This window comes from Pristiophorus japonicus, chromosome 23 (genome assembly GCF_044704955.1).
Source record: "Pristiophorus japonicus isolate sPriJap1 chromosome 23, sPriJap1.hap1, whole genome shotgun sequence".
Classification (NCBI taxonomy): domain Eukaryota; kingdom Metazoa; phylum Chordata; class Chondrichthyes; family Pristiophoridae; genus Pristiophorus; species Pristiophorus japonicus.
Window position 1 is genome coordinate 41,749,515 of NC_091999.1, and position 17,245 is coordinate 41,766,759.

Here is a 17,245-nt window from a genome sequence, read left to right on the forward strand (position 1 = left end):
CTGATCTCATTTTAAAACAAACAAAATTCTTATTGGGCTTGGCAGGGTAGATCAGGGGTGTCAAACATATGGCCTGTGGGCCCCCCCATGCCCTAACCGGCCCGCCATGTGTTTTAATTTATACGAGCCCTCCCCCGGCGCTGCCCCGATCTTTTGCTTGCTGACTGGAACACAACCTGAATTTGTCGGCCGTCATGGAACAGGAGGAGGGCGGCGGAGGCACGGGGAAGGTCAGTCCGTGTCCAAGGGGAGCAATTCTGGGACAACGAACGCACTCACACGGACTGTCAATAGGAGCTAAGCTTTGAGTGAGGCAGTGAGTAGATAAATACCAAGAGAGAGGGGGAAGAGTGTCGCAGGAACTCCAGGTGATTTAACAGATGATGGGGGTTAGTGCAGGTTAGGTAGTGAGGGGGTTGCGTTCCTGCACTTCTCCCCCCTCCTCGGCCCCATCGAGGAGCTGCTTTTAAAATTCTCAGCCTCGTGTTAAAATCCGCCCCTCCTTATCTCTAACCTCCTCCAGCACCGACACCCCTCCCTATCTCTGTAACCTCCTCCAGCCCTACACCCCTCCCTATCTCTCTAACCTCCACGGGCCCCTACACCTCTCCCTATCTCTATAACCTTGTTAGGGTTAACTTAGGATTCTGTTAGCCTTAAACTAAATGCAGGTTTTATTAATACAAGCCGGCAGAGGAGCTATCATTGAAAGAATGCTCGAAGATACTGCCAGAGACAACTTACATTATACAGTTTCAAATTATAGCATTACATAATTACGCAAGTTACAATTAATACATGCTGATTGATTAATACATGAATGATTGGTACAGCGATTCCTCCAATCTGGCTTCTATATGCCTTAATTGGGAAATCCTAACACATGTTGTTGTGATTCATTTTATTTAACTCTTATCTTGCAATACAATTCAAATTCTATGTTATCTGTGTCCGTGCCCAGCTCCCTTTGGTCTATGAATTGGAACATCTGCTCATCTGTGGTAGTCTGAAAAACAGGCTGTGGGTTCCATTTTAAAAACCTGTTAACTCCATTTTAAAACATCGCAATTATTATTATTAATTGTAATTACAATTTGTAATCTGCCCTTTCAGTCCCTCCTGTTGGTCCCTGATTATTTCTAAATAATCAGCTGAGCACATATATGTTCTGAGCCATCTGCTGGAAATGGTGATATCAAGTCCATATCCCTGGGATCGCTCGTAGTTCCATCTTTTGTGGAGTCTTTACATACTACCCCTTGACCATTTCCCTGGGATATTGGCACGCCACTTATATTTCTTTTTGTACAGACAGTGCATAAGCTCGGGTGTCTTGGTTGTTTCCCTAATGCATTTCAAAATCATTCGCCTCCCTATCATGCCTACATTACATAATTAACAAGGCTGTTTGCTGTTCGGCTAGAACCACGTGGTTGTATATCTCTCTGATCTTACACATCAGATATAGTTGGATCATGATACATATCCCTTCCACTACCATTATTACCTCAATTGAATGCCACATCAATTTGAGGACTGCATTGGCTTCAGGTGACCAGCCCTTAAAAATATCGCACCAAGAACAACAATTTTCCTTTCCCTGCCTTATTCTGTCTTGATTCGTGTATCTCCCGCATCGGTTTCGTTGATCAGGCGATCAGATTGGGACACTCACGACTCAGATCAGGTATTCATGCCGTCATTTTGTTTGATTAACCTTCTTTGGATCTAGCAAATGCTTTCTGCATTCTTGGTTACGGGCCTTGGCCAACCTCTTCTTTCTGCGTCTCTTGTATCTGCCTCCACAGTCTCCCAGGAGAATCAACACCACTATCAGCTGCACTAGGACTAACACACGGGATATAATTCTAATCCCTATCTTGCAACTTTGCTCGGGTAAGCCTCGCCTACCTTTGCACTTGTTACATAACATCACCAACCAACTCAAGGCTATAACTATCTGTACTGCCACTAGGTTATGTGAAAGGATCGTTATTCAGGGATGTATAATCTCAAGTACTAAGGCGCGTTTTTCAGGTTATCCTTTATTTCACTGTCCAGTTCTTTTGCTTTATCCTTCAGCTCTTGATATCTTTTAATGTTATTTCTTGAGCTAGTTAAATCTTCAAATAACAGGGGAATTGATTGTGCTTGCTCTTACATGTAAACAGCAATATCTTGCTCAATCTCATCGCTTATATTTCATGTCATTGTCTTCCTGGCATGTCATGCGTGCTCTTTCCACTGCCACCGACAGTCTTGGAGTCACGTAAGTTCCCAGGCTAGTTACCGCACAATATTCTCCTCGCCCTTGATAGTTGTAATGTGTGGGTTCGTTCGGGCAGGGTTTATTCCAATGACACATCCTTCCGTAGTATTGTCATACCCGCAGCTATCCTTGCTCCTGTCTCCCACTGGGCGAGGACCTATAGTTAGGCTTCTTTCTCTCCGGCACATGGATAACGATATTCCCCTTATATTTCCATTCATTTTGATCTCGTACTGGTCCATTGCAGATGTACTCTTCCCCTCGTATTATGTTTGTTTCCCCCCACATCCTCCTGTAACCGCATACACCCTTGTCATTCCTTTCAAAAAGGACCACATTACAGCAAAAGTCTAAAGGGACAAATTTGTTAAAAAGACAAGCCTGAAGGCTCTGTGCCTCAATGCGAGGAGTATTCGTAATAAGGTGGAAGAATTAACTGCACAGGCAGCAATTAATGAAAATGATATAATTGGCACCACGTTGACATGGCTGTCCTAAGGCTGTGTCCCCTGGTTCTGGATTTCCCCAACATCGGGAACAAGCTACCCGCATCTAACCTGTCCTGCCCCGCCAGAATCTTTAGGTTTCTATGAAATCCCCTCTCATCCTTCTAAGCTCCAATGTATAAAAATCCAGTTGATCCATTCTCTCCTCACATGACAGTCCAGCCATCCCGGGAATCAGTCTGGTGAACCTTCGCTGCTATCCCTCAATAGCAAGAACGTCCTTCCTCACATTAGGAGATCAAAACAGAACACAATATTCCAGGTGAGGCCTCACCAAGACCCTGCACAACTGCAGTAAGAATCTGTTGAATCTGCATTTTACTGTAACTCTATGACATTCTGAACCGATAAAGAAATGGAATCGTGAAATGTATCTCTGTCTCTCAGTCTCTGCCTCACTCTCTACCTCTGTCTCTTTAGAGATCTATGCATGTGTTTGCGTGTTTGAGTCTTTGTCTCCCTCACACTGCCTCTCTCTGACTCACTCTGTCTCTCCCTGTTTCTCTGTTTGTCTCGGTCTCTCAATCGGCCCGTGTCTTTCTCACAGTGTCCAGTTCTGTTCCAATGGGATTCTCTCAGTCTCTCTGTCTGACTGTCTCTCTCTTTCCCATCGTCACTGTCTGTCTATGTCTCTGCCTGTCTGTCTCTCTTTGCCTGTCTGTGTTCGACCCTGTCTCTAACCTGTTGAGTATTTCCATAATTTTCTGTTTTTATCTCTGTCTCTCTCTCTCTATCTTCTCTTTCATTATCTCTCTCTCTCTTTGTCGCTCTCTTTGTCCATGTCTTTGCCTTTGTCTCTGGCTTTCCATTACTATGTACCTCCCTCTCTTTATGGAGCACACACACACACATCTCTGTGTATGTGTGTGTTTGAGCCTTTGTCTCACTCAGTCTGCCTATCCCTCTCAGTCTCACACTTGCTCTCTCTCTCTATTTCTCTAGCTCGCTGTCTGTTTCTCACTGTTTCTCTTTTTGTGTCTGTCTCTCAATCTGTCTGTCTCTTTCTCATGGTGTCCAGTTCTTTTCACAGCGCGATTCCTGCAGTCTCAAAATCGACACCCGCCAGCACCTCGTTAGTATAGTCGTGAGTATCCCCGCCTGTCATGCGGGAGGAAGCATTTTCGAAATGTAGAATTTTACTTCTGTGATTCGGTATATATTAATATTAAAAGTTCCAGAGCAACATAGAAGAGTAAAAATACAGCAAGAGGAGATTGGCTCTTCCAAATTTTTCGGAAACGGAGACTTTTTCAGGACTCTGTGGCGTTCTGATGCAGAGAGATAGATGATTGAGTTTTACCTGAGTAACATTTAGAGAGGCAGGGACCCAGTAGTCATGCCTGGTTGGTGAAGGCAATGAACTGAGAAACGTATTGGGGTTTTCCTGCGCAGGTTCGAACCTGCCGGCTAATGATTTCAGCATTTTTCATTCCATTTCACAATTTAACCAGATCCCTGCAAAACGGATTCTGAGTTAGGTAGAATAATGTCCCACACCTTTCAACACTGACATTTTTTTCTCATTTTTATTAATCTGCAATATTCATGATACATCCGTTTCAAAAATCGCAAACATCAGTCAAAGTTGCGACAGTGATTCAGCCTGTCTATCCCTCGAGATGTCCAAGGCATCTGTGCATGTCCGTTGGTGCGTGCAAATTTTTGGTTATGTGTGTGCGTGTCTCTGTGTCTGTCTATCTCTATATATATCTCTGTGTATGTGCAACTCTCTGTGGAAATCATCACCATGAATTTGGTATGTCCTGGAACTTATAAAAAAGACTTGCGGGAAATAATAAGGTTGTCAACTTTTGTATCGGCTTTGGTTCAGTGGCAGCATTCTCGACTGAATCGGGAGTTTGTGTGTTCAAGTCGCACTTCTGAGACTTGAGCATTAACATCTTGGCTAACACTCAAGTGCAGCACTTGGAGAATTTTGCAATGTTGAAGCTGTTGACTTTCGGATGAAATGTTAAATTGAAGCTCCGTCTGCACCCTCGGGTGGATATGGAAGGTCCCAGAGCATTACTCGAAAAAGAATAGGAGCGTTGCCCCCGTGTCAATATTACTAAAAATGTTCGTAAATGCTCACTGAAAGCCGATGTGTACGTGTTTGTATGTGGGGTTTGGGTTGAAGCCCAGATTCTCACAGGACCAGGAAAACCGAGTGTTTTTTTCCCGCCTTGGGTTCGTCCCCCACTCCTGGTATCTCTTTAATTTAACACGGATTTCCTCCCATTCTGATCAGTGATATCAGATTTTCATCGGTTCAATCAACAATTTTCTGTAACTATGTGACACTCTGAACCGATAATGAAATGAAATTGTGAAATGTATCTGTGTCGCTCGGTCTCAGCCTCTCTCTATCTCTCTTCACAGAGCTGTGTATGTGTTTGTATGTTTGAGTCTTTGTCTCTCTCAGTCTGACTCACTCTGTCTGTCACTGTTTCTCCGTTTGTCTCAGTCTCTCAATCTGTCTCTTTCTCACGGTGCCCACGTCTGTTCCAATGGGATTCTCTCAGATTCTTTTTCTGACTGGCTCTCTCTTTCCCATCATTTCGGTCTGTCCATGTCTTTGCCTGTCTCTGTTAGTCCATGCCTCTAACCTGAGAATTATTTCCATCATTTTCTGTTTTAGTCTCGATCACTCTCTCTCTCTATTTGTCTCTCTCCTTGTCACTGTCTTTATCATTGTCTTTCTCTCACTCTTTCCCTCTCTCTCTTAATAGATCACACACACACATCTCTGTCTCTGTATGTGTTGGAGTCTTTTTCTCATCCATTCTGCCTCTCCTTCACAGTCTCACACTTTCTGTCTCTCGTTGTCTCTATCTCGGTATCTGTCTCTCCCTGTTTGTCGGTTTGTCTCTGTCTCTCAATGTGTCTGTCGACTTCTCATGGTGTCCAGTTCTGTTCACAGCTCGATTCCTGCTCTGACAGAGTAATTGCCCGTCAGTTCCTCATTATTAAAGTGGTGAATATCCCTGCCTGTCACGCTGGAGACCGGGGTTCAATTCCCCGACGGGGAGGCAGTTGTTTCAAAATGTTGAATTTTACATCTGTTTCTTGGTAGAGATACACATTAAAAATTCCAGAGCGACATCGAACTGTGAAAATACAGGTGGAGGAGTTTGCCTCTTCCAGATTTTGAGCAAACGGAGACTTTTTCAGGATTCTTTGGCCGTCTGCTGCACAGAGATCGATGACTGACTTTTATCTGAGTAACGTTTAAAACGCCAGCGACACAGTAGTCGTGGCCGAGTGGTTAAGGCGATGGACTAGAAATCCATTGGGATTTTGCCGCGCAGGTTCGAATCCTGCAGACTACGATTCTCAGCATTTTTCATTCTATTTCACAATTTAACCAGTTCTCTGCCAAACTGATCATGAGATAAATGGAATAACGTCCCACACCTTTCAACACTGACATTTGTTTCTCATTTTTATTAATCTCCAATATTCACGATACATCCGTTTAAAAAATCGCAAAAATCAGTCAAAGTTGCGACAGTGATTCAGCCTGTCTATCCCGCGAGATGTCTGAGGCATCTGTGCATGCCCGTATTGCGTGTAAATTTTTGGTTAAGTGTGTGTGTGTCTCTGTGTCTGTCTATCTCTATTTTTGTCTCTGTATATGTGCAACTGTCTGTGGAAATCATCACCATGAATTTGGTATGTCCTGGAACTTATTAAAAAGACTTGGGGAAAATAATACAGTTGTGAACTTTTGTATCGGCTTTGGTTCAGTGGCAGCATTCTCGACTGAATCAGGAGTTTGTGTGTTCAAGTCGCACTCCTTGGACATGAGCATATCATCTTGGCTAACACTCAAGTGCAGCCCTTGGGGAATTTTGCAATGTTGAAGCTGTTGACTTTCGGATGAAATGTTAAATTGAAGCTCCGTCTGCACCCTCGGGTGGATATGAAAGGTCTCAGAGCATTACTCGAAACAGAGTAGGAGAGTTGCCCCCGTGTCATTATTCCTAAAAATGTTCGTAAATGCTCACCAAAAGACTATGTGCATGTGTTTGTATGTGGGGTTGGGGTTGAAGCCCAGTTTGTCACAGCGACACAAACCAAGCTCTCACGGACCAGGATAGCCGAGTGGTTAAGGCGTTGGCCTTAAACTTCAAAGGGTTTTTCCAGCGTGGGTTCTTCCCCACTCTAGGTATCTATTTAATTTAACACGGATTTCCTCCCATTCTGATCAGTGATATCCGATTTTCATCGGTTGAATCAGCAATTTTCTGTAACTATGTAACACTCTGAACCGATAATGAAATGAAATTGTGAAATGTATCTGTGTCGCTCGGTCTCTGCCTCTCTCTTCACAGAGGTTTGTATGTTTGAGTCTTTGTCTGTCTCTCTCAGTCAGACACACTGTGTCTGTCCCTGTTTCTCCGTTTGTCTCAATCTCTCAATCTGTCTTTTTCTCACGGTGCCCACGTCTGTTCCAATGGGATTCTCTCAGATTATTTTTCTGACTGGCTCTCTCTTTCCCATCATTTCGGTCTGTCCATGTCTTTGCCTGTTTCTGTTAGTCCCTGCACCTAACCTGAGAAGTATTTCCATCATTTTCTGTTTTAGTCTCTATCTCTCTCTCTCTATCTGTCTCTCTCCTTGTCACTGGGTTTATCATTGTCTTTCTCTCACTCTTTCCCTCTCTCTCTTAATAGATCACACACACACATCTCTGTCTCTGTATGTGTTTGAGTCTTTTTCTCATCCATTCTGCCTCTCCTTCTCAGTCTCACACTTTCTGTCTCTCGTTGTCTCTGTCTCAGTATCTGTCTCTCCCTGTTTGTCGGTTTGTCTCTGTATCTCAATGTGTCTGTCGACTTATCATGGTGTCCAGTTCTGTTCACAGCTCGATTACTGCTCCTACACATCAATTACCCGTCAGTTCCTCATTAGTGTTGTGGTGAGTATCCCCCCCTGTCACGCCGGAGACCAGGGTTCAATTCCTCGACGGAGAGGCACTTGTTTCAAATGTTGATTTTTACATCTGTTTCTTGGTAGAGATACATATTAAAAATTCCAGAGCGACATCGAACTGTGAAAATACAGGTGGAGGAGTTTGCCTCTTCCAGATTTTGAGCTAACGGAGACTTTTTCAGGATTCTTTGGCCGTCTGCTGCACAGAGATGAAAAATGACTGAGTTTTTTCTGAGTAACGTTTAAAAAGCCAGCGACACTGTAGTCGTGGCCGAGTGGTTAAGGCGATGGACTAGAAATCCATTGGGATTTTCCCGCGCAGGTTCGAATCCTGCCGACTACGATTCTCAGCATTGTTCATTCTATTTCACAATTTAACCAGTTCTCTGCCAAACTGATCATGAGATAAATGGAATTACGTCCCACACCTTTCAACACTGACATTTGTTTCTCATTTTTATTAATCTGCAATATTCACGATACATCCGTTTAAAAAATCGCAAAAATCAGTCAAAGGTGCGACAGTGATTCAGCCTGTCTATCCCGCGAGATGTCTGAGGCATCTGTGCATGCCCGTTTTGCGTGTAAATTTTTGGTTATGTGTGTGCGTGTGTCTCTGTGTCTGTCTATCTCTATTTTTGTCTCTGTATATGTGCAACTGTCTGTGGAAATCATCACCATGAATTTGGTATGTCCTGGAACTTATTAAAAAGACTTGGGGAAAATAATACAGTTGTGAACTTTTGTATCGGCTTTGGTTCAGTGGCAGCATTCTCGACTGAATCAGGAGTTTGTGTGTTCAAGTCGCACTCCTTGGACATGAGCATATCATCTTGGCTAACACTCAAGTGCAGCCCTTGGGGAATTTTGCAATGTTGAAGCTGTTGACTTTCGGATGAAATGTTAAATTGAAGCTCCGTCTGCACCCTCGGGTGGATATGAAAGGTCTCAGAGCATTACTCGAAACAGAGTAGGAGAGTTGCCCCCGTGTCATTATTCCTAAAAATGTTCGTAAATGCTCACCAAAAGACTATGTGCATGTGTTTGTATGTGGGGTTGGGGTTGAAGCCCAGTTTGTCACAGCGACACAAACCAAGCTCTCACGGACCAGGATAGCCGAGTGGTTAAGGCGTTGGCCTTAAACTTCAAAGGGTTTTTCCAGCGTGGGTTCTTCCCCACTCTAGGTATCTATTTAATTTAACACGGATTTCCTCCCATTCTGATCAGTGATATCCGATTTTCATCGGTTGAATCAGCAATTTTCTGTAACTATGTAACACTCTGAACCGATAATGAAATGAAATTGTGAAATGTATCTGTGTCGCTCGGTCTCTGCCTCTCTCTTCACAGAGGTTTGTATGTTTGAGTCTTTGTCTGTCTCTCTCAGTCAGACACACTGTGTCTGTCCCTGTTTCTCCGTTTGTCTCAATCTCTCAATCTGTCTTTTTCTCACGGTGCCCACGTCTGTTCCAATGGGATTCTCTCAGATTATTTTTCTGACTGGCTCTCTCTTTCCCATCATTTCGGTCTGTCCATGTCTTTGCCTGTTTCTGTTAGTCCCTGCACCTAACCTGAGAAGTATTTCCATCATTTTCTGTTTTAGTCTCTATCTCTCTCTCTCTATCTGTCTCTCTCCTTGTCACTGGGTTTATCATTGTCTTTCTCTCACTCTTTCCCTCTCTCTCTTAATAGATCACACACACACATCTCTGTCTCTGTATGTGTTTGAGTCTTTTTCTCATCCATTCTGCCTCTCCTTCTCAGTCTCACACTTTCTGTCTCTCGTTGTCTCTGTCTCAGTATCTGTCTCTCCCTGTTTGTCGGTTTGTCTCTGTATCTCAATGTGTCTGTCGACTTATCATGGTGTCCAGTTCTGTTCACAGCTCGATTACTGCTCCTACACATCAATTACCCGTCAGTTCCTCATTAGTGTTGTGGTGAGTATCCCCCCCTGTCACGCCGGAGACCAGGGTTCAATTCCTCGACGGAGAGGCACTTGTTTCAAATGTTGATTTTTACATCTGTTTCTTGGTAGAGATACATATTAAAAATTCCAGAGCGACATCGAACTGTGAAAATACAGGTGGAGGAGTTTGCCTCTTCCAGATTTTGAGCTAACGGAGACTTTTTCAGGATTCTTTGGCCGTCTGCTGCACAGAGATGAAAAATGACTGAGTTTTTTCTGAGTAACGTTTAAAAAGCCAGCGACACTGTAGTCGTGGCCGAGTGGTTAAGGCGATGGACTAGAAATCCATTGGGATTTTCCCGCGCAGGTTCGAATCCTGCCGACTACGATTCTCAGCATTGTTCATTCTATTTCACAATTTAACCAGTTCTCTGCCAAACTGATCATGAGATAAATGGAATTACGTCCCACACCTTTCAACACTGACATTTGTTTCTCATTTTTATTAATCTGCAATATTCACGATACATCCGTTTAAAAAATCGCAAAAATCAGTCAAAGGTGCGACAGTGATTCAGCCTGTCTATCCCGCGAGATGTCTGAGGCATCTGTGCATGCCCGTTTTGCGTGTAAATTTTTGGTTATGTGTGTGCGTGTGTCTCTGTGTCTGTCTATCTCTATTTTTGTCTCTGTATATGTGCAACTGTCTGTGGAAATCATCACCATGAATTTGGTATGTCCTGGAACTTATTAAAAAGACTTGGGGAAAATAATACAGTTGTGAACTTTTGTATCGGCTTTGGTTCAGTGGCAGCATTCTCGACTGAATCAGGACTTTGTGTGTTCAAGTCGCACTCCTTGGACTTGAGCATATCATCTTGGCTAACACTCAAGTGCAGCCCTTGGAGAATTTTGCAATGTTGAAGCTCTTGACTTTCGGATGAAATGTTAAATTGAAGCTCCGTCTGCAACCTCGGCTGGATATGAAAGGTCTCAGAGCATTACTCGAAACAGAGTAGGAGAGTTGCCCCCGTGTCATTATTCCTAAAAATGTTCGTAAATGCTCACTAAAAGACTATGTGCATGTGTTTGTATGTCTGGTTGGGGTTGAAGCCCAGTTTGTCACAGAGACACAAACCAAGCTCTCACAGGACCAGGATAGCCGAGTGGTTAAGGCGTTGGCCTTAAATTTCAAAGGGTTTTTCCAGCGTGGGTTCTTCCCCACTCATGATATCTATTTAATTTAACACGGATTTCCTACCATTCTGATCAGTGATATCCGATTTTCATCGGTTGAATCAACAATTTTCTGTAACTATGTGACACTCTGAACCGATAATGAAATGAAATTGTGAAATGTATCTGTGTCGCTCGGTCTCAGCCTCTCTCTCTCTCTTTTCACAGAGCTGTGTATGTGTTTGTATGTCTGAGTCTTTTTCTCTCTCAGTCTGACTCACTCTGTCTGTCCCTGTTTCTCCGTTTGTCTCAGTCTCTCAATCTGTCTCTTTCTCACGGTGCCCATGTCTGTTCCAATGGGATTCTCTCAGATTCTTTTTCTGACTGGCTCTCTCTTTCCCATCATTTCGGTCTGTCCATATCTTTGCCTGTCTCTGTTAGTCCATGCCTCTAACCTGAGAAGTATTTCCATCATTTTCTGTTTTAGTCTCTATCTCTCTCTCTCTTTATCTGTCTCTCTCCTTGTCACTGGGTTTATCATTCTCTTTCTCTCACTCTTTCCCTCTCTCTCTTAATGGATCACACACACACATCTCTGTCTCTGTATGTGTTGGAGTCTTTTTCTCATCCATTCTGCCTCTCCTTCTCAGTCTCACACTTTCTTTCTCTCGTTGTCTCTGTCTCGGTATCTGTCTCTCCCTGTTTGTCGGTTTGTCTCTGTCTCTCAATGTGTCTGTCGACTTCTCATGGTGTCCAGTTCTGTTCACAGCTCGATTCCTGCTCCGACAGATCAATTGCCCGTCAGTTCCTCGTTAGTATAGTGGTGAGTATACTCGCCTGTCACGCTGGAGACCGGGGTTCAATTCCCCGACGGGGAGGCAGTTGTTTCAAAATGTTGAATTTTACATCTGTTTCTTGGTCGAGATACATATTAAAAATTCCAGAGCGACATCGAAATGTGAAAATACAGGTGGAGGAGTTTGCCTCTTCCAGATTTTGAGCAAACGGAGACTTTTTCAGGATTCTTTGGCCGTCTGCTGCACAGAGATTGATGACTGAGTTTTTTCTGAGTAACGTTTAAAAAGCCAGCGACACAGTAGTCGTGGCCGAGTGGTTAAGGCGATGGACTAGAAATCCATTGGGATTTTCCCGCGCAGGTTCGAATCCTGCCGACTACGATTCTCAGCATTTTTCATTCTATTTCACAATTTAACCAGTTCTCTGCCAAACTGATCATGAGATAAATGGAATAACGTCCCACACCTTTCAACACTGACATTTGTTTCTCATTTTTATTAATCTGCAATATTCACGATACATCCGTTTAAAAAATCGCAAACATCAGTCAAAGTTGCGACAGTGATTCAGCCTGTCTATCCCACGAGATGTCTGAGGCATCTGTGCATGCCCGTTATGCGTGTAAATTTTTGGTTATGTGTGTGTGTGTCTCTGTGTCTGTCTATCTCTATTTTTATCTCTGTATATGTGCAACTGTCTGTGGAAATCATCACCATGAATTTGGTATGTCCTGGAACTTATTAAAAAGACTTGGGGAAAATAATACAGTTGTGAACTTTTGTATCGGCTTTGGTTCAGTGGCCGCATTCTCGACTGAATCGGGAGTTTGTCTGTTCAAGTCGCACTCCTGAGACTTGAGCATATCATCTTGGCTAACACTCAAGTGCAGCCCTTGGAGAATTTTGCAATGTTGAAGCTGTTAACTTTCGGATGAAATGTTAAATTGAAGCTCCGTCTGCACCCTCGGGTGGATATGAAAGGTCTCAGAGCATTACTCGAAACAGAGTAGGAGAGTTGCCCCCGTGTCATTATTCCTAAAAATGTTCGTAAATGCTCACTAAAAGACTATGTGCATGTGTTTGTATGTGTGGTTGGGGTTGAAGCCCAGTTTTTCACAGAGACACAAACCAAGCTCTCACAGGACCAGGATAGCCGAGTGGTTAAGGCGTTGGCCTTAAACTTCAAAGGGTTTTTCCAGCGTGGGTTCTTCCCCACTCATGATATCTATTTAATTTAACACGGATTTCTTACCATTCTGATCAGTGATATCCGATTTTCATCGGTTGAATCAGCAATTTTCTGTAACTATGTGACACTCTGAACCGATAATGAAATGAAATTGTGAAATGTATCTGTGTCGCTCGGTCTCAGCCTCTCTCTCTCTCTTTTCACAGAGCTGTGTATGTGTTTGTATGTTTGAGTCTTTGTCTCTCTCAGTCTGACTCACTCTGTCTGTCCCTGTTTCTCCGTTTGTCTCAGTCTCTCAATCTGTCTCTTTCTCACGGTGCCCACGTCTGTTCCAATGGGATTCTCTCAGATTCTTTTTCTGACCGGATCTCTCTTTCCCATCATTTCGGTCTGTCCATGTCTTTGCCTGTCTCTGTTAATCCATGCCTCTAACCTGAGAAGTATTTCCATCATTTTCTGTTTTAGTCTCTATCTCTCTCTCTCTTTATCTGTCTCTCTCCTTGTCACTGGGTTTATCATTCTCTTTCTCTCACTCTTTCCCTCTCTCTCTTAATGGATCACACACACACATCTCTGTCTCTGTATGTGTTGTAGTCTTTTTCTCATCCATTCTGCCTCTCCTTCTCAGTCTCACACTTTCTGTCTCTCGTTGTCTCTGTCTCGGTATCTGTCTCTCCCTGTTTGTCGGTTTGTCTCTGTCTCTCAATGTGTCTGTCGACTTCTCATGGTGTCCAGTTCTGTTCACAGCTCGATTCCTGCTCCGACAGGTTAGTTGCCCGTCAGTTCCTCGTTAGTATAGTGGTGACTATCTCCGCCTGTCACGCTGGAGACCGGGGTTCAATTCCCCGACGGGGAGGCAGTTGTTTCAAAATGTTGAATTTTACATCTGTTTCTTGGTAGAGATACATATTAAAAATTCCAGAGCGACATCGAAATGTGAAAATACAGGTGGAGGAGTTTCCCTCTTCCAGATTTTGAGCAAACGGAGACTTTTTCAGGATTCTTTGGCCGTCTGCTGCACAGAGATCGATGACTGAGTTTTTTCTGAGTAACGTTTAAAAAGCCAGCGACACAGTAGTCGTGGCCGAGTGGTTAAGGCGATGGACGAGAAATCCATTGGGATTTTCCCGCGCAGGTTCGAATCCTGCCGACTACGATTCTCAGCATTTTTCATTCTATTTCACAATTTAACCAGTTCTCTGCCAAACTGATCATGAGATAAATGGAATAACGTCCCACACCTTTCAACACTGACATTTGTTTCTCATTTTTATTAATCTGCAATATTCACGATACATCCGTTTCAAAAATCGCAAACATCAGTCAAAGTTGCGACAGTGATTCAGCCTGTCTATCCCTCGAGATGTCTGAGGCATCTGTGCATGCCCGTTGGTGCGTGGAAATTTTTGGTTATGTGTGTGTGGGTCTCTGTGTCTGTCGATCTCTTTATATGTCTCTGTGCATGTGCAACTGTCTGTGGAAATCATCACCATCAATTTGGTATGTCCTGGAACTTAAAAAAACGACTTGTGGAAAAGAATACGGTTGTGAACTTTTGTATCGGCAATGGTTCAGTGGCCGCATTCTCGACTGAATCGGGAGTTTGTCTGTTCAAGTCGCGCTCCTGAGACTTGAGCATATCATCTTGGCTAACACTCAAGTGCAGCACTTGGGGAATTTTGCCATGTTGAAGCTGTTGACTTTCGGATGAAATGTTAAATTGAAGCTCCGTCTGCACCCTCGGGTGGATATGAAAGTTCCCAGTGCATTACTCGAAAAAGAATAGGAGAGTTGCCCCCGTGTCAATATTTCTAAAAATGTTCGTAAATGCTCACTGAAAGCCGATGTGCATGTGTTTATATGTGGGGTTGGGATGGAAGCCCAGATTCTCACAGAGACAGAATCCAGGTTCTCACAGGACCAGAATAGCCGAGTGGTTGATGCGTTGGCCTTAAAACTCAATGGGTTTGTCCCGCGTGGGTTCGTCCATCACTCCTGGTATCTCTTTAATTTAACACGGATTTCCTCCCATTCTGATCAGTGAGACCGGATTTTCATCGGTTGAATCAGCAATTTTCTGTAACAATGTGACACTCTGAACCGATAATGAAATGAAATTGTGAAATGTATCTGTGTCGCTCGGTTTGTGCCTCTCTCTCTCTCTTCAGAGAGTTTTGTATGTTTGAGTCTTTGTCTCTCTCAGTCAGACTCACTCTGTCTGTCCCTGTTTCTCTGTTTGTCTCTGTCTCTCAAACTGTCTCTTTCTCACGGTGCCACGTCTGTTCCAATGGGATTCTCTCAGACTCTTTGTCTGACTGGCTCTCTCTTTCCCATCATTTCGGTCTGTCCATGTCTTTGCCTGTCTCTGTTAGTCCCTGCCTGAAAACTGAGAAGTATTTCCATCATTTAATGTTTTAGTCTCTATCGCTCTCTCTCTATCTGTCTCTCTCCTTGTCACTGTCTTTATCATTGTCTTTCTATCACTCTTTCCCTCTCTCTCTTAATAGATCACACACACACATCTCTGTATATGTACATATTTGAGTCTTTTTCTCACTCAGTCTGCCTCTCCTTCTCAGTCTCACATTTTCTGTCTCTCGTTGTCTCTATCTCGCTGTCTGTCTCTCCCTGTTTGTTGGTTTGTCTCTGTCTCTCAATGTGTCTGTCGACTTCTCATGGTGTCCAGTTTTGTTCACGGTGATTTGATTCCTGCTCTGACAGAACTGGCACCCGTCAGTTCCTCGTTAGTATAGTGGTGAGTGTCCCCGCCTGTCACGTGGGTGACCGGCGTTCAATTCCCCGACGGGGAGGCAGTTGTTTCAAATTGTAAACTTTTACTTCTGTTTCTTGGAAGAGATTCATATCAAAAAGTTCCAGAACAATATGGAACTGTAAAAATACAGGTAGAGGAGATTGCCTCGTATAGATTTTTAGCAAACGGAGAATTTTTCAGGAGTCTTTGGCCGTCTGCTGCACAGAGATGGATGACTGAGTTTTTTCTGAGTGTGTGCATGTGTCTCTGTGTCTGTCTATCTCTGTATATGTCTCTGTGTATGTGCAACTGTCTGTGGAAATCATCACCATGAATTTGGTAAGTCCTGGAACTTCGAAAACAGACTTGGGGAAAATAATAAGGTTGTGAACTTTTGTATCGGCTTTGGTTCAGTGGCAGCATTCTCGACTGAATCGGGAGTTTGTGTGTTCAAGTCGCACTTCTGAGACTGGAGCATTATTATCTTGGCTAACACTCATTTGCAGCACTTGGGGAATTTTGCAATGTTGAAGCTGTTGACTTTCGGATGAAATGTTGAATTGAAACTCCGTCTGCACCCTCGGGTGGATATGAAAGTTCCCAATACATTACTGGAAAAAGAATAGGAGAGTTCCCCCCGTCTCAATATGACTAAAAATGTTCGTAAATGCTCACTGAAAGCCGATGTGTATGTGTTTGTATGTGGGGTTGGGGTTGAAGCCCAGATTCTCACAGAGACAGAATCCAGGTTCTCACAGGACCAGAATAGCCGAGTGGTTGAGGCGTTGGCCTTAAAACTCAATGGGTTTGTCCCGCGTGGGTTCGTACCCCACTCCTGGTATCTCTTTAATTTAACACGGATTTCCTCCCATTCTGATCAGTGAAACCGGATTTTCATCGGTTGAATCAGCAATTTTCTGTGACAATGTGACACTCTGAACCGATAATGAAATGAAATTGTGAAATGTATCTGCGTCGCTCGGTCTCCACCTCTCTCTCTCTCTTCAGAGAGTTGTGTATGTGTTTGTATGCTTGAGGCTTTGTCTCTCTCAGTCTGACTCACTCTGTCTGTCCCTGTTTCTCTGTTTGTCTCTGTCTCTCAATCTGTCTCTTTCTCACGGTGCCACGTCTGTTCCAATGGGATTCTCTCGGACTCTTTTTCTGACTGGCTCTCTCTTTCCCATCATTTCGGTCTGTCCCTGTCTTTGCCTTTCTCTGTTAGTCCCTGCCTGTAAGCTGAGAAGTATTTCCATCATTTTCTGTTTTAGTCTCTATCGCTCTCTCTCCATCTGTCTCCTTGTCACTGTCTTTATCATTGTCTTTCTATCACTCTTTCCCTCTCTCTCTTAATAGATCACACACACACATCTCTGTATATGTACATATTTGAGTCTTTTTCTCACTCAGTCTGCCTCTCCTTCTCAGTCTCACATTTTCTGGCTCTCGTTGTCTCTATTTCGCTGTCTGTCTCTCCCTGTTTGTCGGTTTGTCTCTGTCTCTCAATGTGTCTGTCGACTTCTCATGGTGTCCAGTTCTGTTCACGGTGATTTGATTCCTGCTCTGACAGAACTGGCACCCGTCAGTTCCTCGTTAGTATAGTGGTGAGTATCCCCGCCTGTCACACGGGAGACCAGGGTTCAATTCCCCGACGGGGAGGCAGTTGTTTCAATAAAAATGAGAAAAAAATATCAAAGTTGAAAGGAGTGGGACGTTAT

At 43.7% G+C, this 17,245-nt stretch overlaps 6 non-coding genes and 1 pseudogene across 6 annotated transcripts; 6 read left to right on the forward strand and 1 right to left on the reverse strand.

Moving 5' to 3' along the window:
• LOC139235505 (zinc finger protein 16-like) overlaps positions 1–17,245 on the reverse strand; it is a 61,749-nt pseudogene that overhangs the window by 38,613 nt on the left and 5,891 nt on the right.
• trnas-aga (transfer RNA serine (anticodon AGA)) lies at positions 6,023–6,104 on the forward strand. The gene has a single exon. It is a non-coding gene; the product is annotated as a tRNA-Ser (tRNA).
• On the forward strand, positions 7,972–8,053 carry trnas-aga (transfer RNA serine (anticodon AGA)). The gene has a single exon. It is a non-coding gene; the product is annotated as a tRNA-Ser (tRNA).
• trnas-aga (transfer RNA serine (anticodon AGA)) lies at positions 9,923–10,004 on the forward strand. The gene has a single exon. It is a non-coding gene; the product is annotated as a tRNA-Ser (tRNA).
• Positions 11,599–11,670, forward strand: trnad-guc (transfer RNA aspartic acid (anticodon GUC)). Its single transcript has one exon. It is a non-coding gene; the product is annotated as a tRNA-Asp (tRNA).
• On the forward strand, positions 11,889–11,970 carry trnas-aga (transfer RNA serine (anticodon AGA)). The gene has a single exon. It is a non-coding gene; the product is annotated as a tRNA-Ser (tRNA).
• trnas-aga (transfer RNA serine (anticodon AGA)) lies at positions 13,853–13,934 on the forward strand. The gene has a single exon. It is a non-coding gene; the product is annotated as a tRNA-Ser (tRNA).